The sequence below is a fragment of the Elephantulus edwardii genome, unplaced genomic scaffold (assembly GCF_000299155.1).
Source record: "Elephantulus edwardii isolate Elephantulus edwardi_28Jun2011 unplaced genomic scaffold, EleEdw1.0 scaffold00001, whole genome shotgun sequence".
NCBI classification, from domain to species: domain Eukaryota; kingdom Metazoa; phylum Chordata; class Mammalia; order Macroscelidea; family Macroscelididae; genus Elephantulus; species Elephantulus edwardii.
This window is the reverse complement of record NW_006399751.1, coordinates 16,407,524-16,411,750: the sequence shown is the minus strand read 5'-3', so window position 1 is coordinate 16,411,750 and position 4,227 is coordinate 16,407,524.

The window sequence follows — 4,227 nt, the reverse complement described above, 5'->3', positions numbered from 1 at the left end:
TAAGCTCCGGAGGGCCCTCTCTTCAGCAGTTTCTAGTATCAAATATCAGAAGATGAGACTTCATTGCTCAGGCATACAAGCGAGTTACACTAACCTAGGTGTGCTAGAAAACCCTCACTTTTTATTAGAGAGACCATTTTACACTTAAAAAGACAACTGTAAAGCAATATTTGCAGGGGTCTGAGAAGGGCATGGACTTAGCTCTCTGTAGGAATGACCAGCGTGCAGATGGATGTTCTCAGATACTTTGACATCTGAGCAACATAGTAAATAAAGCCTGGTGAAGGCCAGAGAAAGTGGCAGTCACTTCACCACTTTGCTAGCAATTTGTGGACACATATAGGACTTAACTGGCCCCCAGATGATCTGTATATATATGCTGTAATAGAAAGCCCCAAGCTTTCCCATTTAGCCTAGGATTTGACATTATTGCCACTATCTGCATCAATTTTGTCATCCCGTGGTAGCTTGTTTGTTCCTCTGTTGCTGGAAGCTATACCATCAGAATCTAAGATACCAGCAGGGTCATTTGATGGAAATTTTGGTAGAATGTCCAGACAATACAGATAAAGACTTGGCAAGCACTTGAAAACGAGTCAATGAGGATCTTCTGGCTGACATCAGATCACTGTCTAACCACGTGCTTTGGCTATGTTATCAGCAGAGCTCAGTTGCAGGAGGAGGATGGCACATTAGTGAACTAGGTCAGTGAGTGATAACCGTTGGTGAGATGGATTGGGACAATAGCCACAGTGATGGACTTGAACCTGCCCGTGAGCATGTTGGATGATTCCTCAGGACTGGAGAACATTCCATTGTCTTGTATGTGAAGTAGCCATGAATTAATGGCAACTATCTGTCTGTGATTCTAGGGACTCACAAGACTTGTTTACTTGGATTTACCAGAAACCTCTTGAACTCTATGTAATGCTATACTTAGACATAAAACATCCTCTAGTTAAAATGTCAAGAAGCACCCCACCTGTCCAATAGGCACTGTTCAGCTTGCAAAGGGCACTTAACGATCAAACTAGAAAAGGCAGTGGAGAAAGAATCATAACGATGCAAGCTAAAGCCAGAACAAGAGCTGTTTCCAGACACTTGCTTCCTATATTATTTTGAAGACCTCAACAAATGTCCATCCAAAATGTCCATCGCACAATGGTTCAGTGCTGTGAGGCAGACCACTGTGGCAGGAGATGGCTTCTTTAACAGGTTACTTAGGTTTATATCTAGTCAGTGATTAAGGAAAGGAAGCCAACCCCTTGGCTTCCTTTAGCTCCCCAGCTGGTAAGAGAGCCCTTAGCTTCAGCATTTACATTTGTATGTTGGAACCTTAAGGCTAGAAGATCGTACTTTTCTTAAGAACTAACCATGGAAATGGTCCATTTGTAGCAGGGATCTCCATGAAGAACAGTTTGCTCAACAGTGATGAGCGGTCAAATGCCTGGAGTTGAATCCTGATAGGAATCTGTGTTGTGCCTGAGCAAAGTTCTGAGCTGAGAGGCGGCCCCATCTCAGCCTCAAGGGGGCTGCCTGGCGGGGAGGACCTGCGTCCCTGTGTCAGTGACTCAGCGCCACTCTGCTCAGTGAAGATAAATTAGGTGCCACGTGCTTCACTCTTGGCAAAAATAGGTTATTTTGGGAGAAACGTAGAGGGTAGCGTTTTTTTAAATTCCAGTGACTCTGCAAGGTCTCTCTATCTGAAAAGGTGCATATTTGGACGACAGTGAGACTCTTTTTCCTTCTTTATAAACATATTTGGATATGTAACCGTTGCATTTAACTGAACCTGTTTACCACATGGTGTCTTTGAGTGGCACTGATAATGAAGGAGTCAAACAACACTTCCATTAATACTCAGCTCAGGCGCAGCGACTATACGCACTACATTTCCTGCTGAAAAGCAGCTGAAAAGATCATTGGCAGTAAATAGCCAGAGGGCTTATTAGTGGAGTCAGTTACAGAATTATTTTTCAGTGTGTGTTTTAGGCATTTTACGGATCCCTGGTAGTTAAGTGTTCAGCTACTAACTGAAAGTTGCGGCAGTCTGCTTTCATAGAGTGCTGCCTTGGAAGCCCATTGGGGTAGTTCTACTCAGTGCTATAGGGGTTGCTTCAAGTCAGATTGGCTCGGCAGCAATGGGTTTCATTTGTTTGGTTATATAGTTTGCAGTCAGCTCCCAATAGGGGGAGGGGTGTGGCCTAGAAAAAGGTAAACTCTATTACTCTCTCACCTTGCTAATAGAATCTGAATCTGGTCTGGTATCAGGCTGCAATAGGTTCACAACTTTTAGGCTCAGACTCAGAGACTACTCCTACTGTCCATTCTCTTTTGGGAGTGACTGGTGCATTGTTGCTGCTGTTAGAAGCCATCGAATGGAGTATGACGCATAGCAAACCTGTGGACAACAGATCTGAATCTTGTCCAATTTTGTGCTACCCTCGCAATCTCTGACACCCTTGAGCCTGTTGCTGCTGCAGTCACTGTATCAGTCTGCCTGGTTGAGGGTCTTCCTTTCTTTCCTCATCTCTCCACCTTACTAAGTATGACGTCTCTCTCCAAGGGATTTTTTTTTTGCCTCTCCTGACAACATGCCCAAAGTATGTGAGACAAAGTTTTTATTATCATCTTTGTCTCCAGAAAACACTCTGGCTGCACCTTCTCCAAGACGTATCTTTTGGGTTTTTTTTTTTTCCCAAGGGATATATTTCGTAATCTTCTTCAACATCATATGTTAAAGTATCAATTCTACTTCTGTCGTCCTTTTATTCATTGTCCAGCTCACAGAGGCATAGCAAGTGATTTAAAAGATTATGGTCTACGTTGTTGTTGTTGTTGTTGTTGTTGTTGTTGTTGTTGTTGTTAAGTGCCGTCGAGTCGCAGACAACTCATAGCGACCCTATGAAGGAGAGTACTCGATGCTTGGGTGCCTTTCTTCCTCTCTCCAGATTCACAGGGTTTCCAGAGGCAAGCTATTGTGGAAGTGGATGCCACTCCTCCTTCCAAGATGGTCTACATTAAACACAGTTTAGTCCTCAAACTAACATCATTGTTCCTCAATAATTTGGAGAGGTCCCTGTCTGCAGACTATCCCAGTGCAACATGTCTCTTGATCAGATTCTGGCTGCTAGTACAAAATGCACGGATTGTGGATCCAAGTAGGATGAAGTCATTGACAATTTCAATCTTTTCTCTATTATGATACCTATCAGTCCAGTGGGGAGAATGTTGTTTTCCATGTTAACATGGAGATGCAATCCATGTTTAAGGGTGATATATATACAGATTGACCTACAAAAAAGAAAAATCACTGTCATCTTTAGGGTAAAGCTTTCCTCCCCAGTGGGTGTGCCGCACTGCCTGAATGATTGAACTGCTCAATGAACTAACTTACCTCTGAACTCCTTGTTTGGGGATAACAAGCTTCTTACTGTTTAAAGCTCACTGAGTATGATAAAAACTGCAACTAAAAGTATCCTAACCCATCTTCAACAACAAGAACTTATTTCTGGAAGAGTATTACAAGCCATAGGCGTTCAACTCTTAAGGAGAATATAACAACCCATAGTAAATCCCAGTGACACTCAGCAGCTAGTGGATCATCCCCTGAAGATAGGGAGAGTAACAGATGTCACTTTAAAGTCATTTTAAAGAGGTGTGACTCAAAGGCTAGGTCCAGCATAGTCACACTGCCTGCGAGTCATCTTATTACCTTCTCCTGATGTTTAAAATCAGAAAGTTTGGCCTATAGGAAGGAGAACAATAAATGTAAAGAATACACTCTCCAAGCTTTCTTTCAGTCCTAAAATGCTGCGGTAGCAAGACTTTTTTTTTTTTTTTTTTTTTTTTGCGGTAGCAAGACTTAACCTCACATTAACCCGTGCAAAACCCATAGCTGTCCAATGAGTTATATGTTGGACTGTTAATCAAAAGATCAGACTGGCAGTTCAAATACATCATCTGCTCCAAGACAGAAAGATGTGAACTCTCCTCCCATTAAGCTTTATGGGCTCAGAAATACAGAGGGTCACCCTAAGTCAGAATCAGCAGTAGGTTTGGTGTAGGTCTATCCAAGGAGCACAAACTTGCTCACAATCATGTTGGAAAGCAGTGCAACTGATTTTAAAAGTTGAAGAGACTCAAAGACAAGGTCACCAAAGGAAAAGTTTAGTGATTATACTGCCTCTTTATGGTTAACTTTTACAATCTGTTTTTGGAGCATCT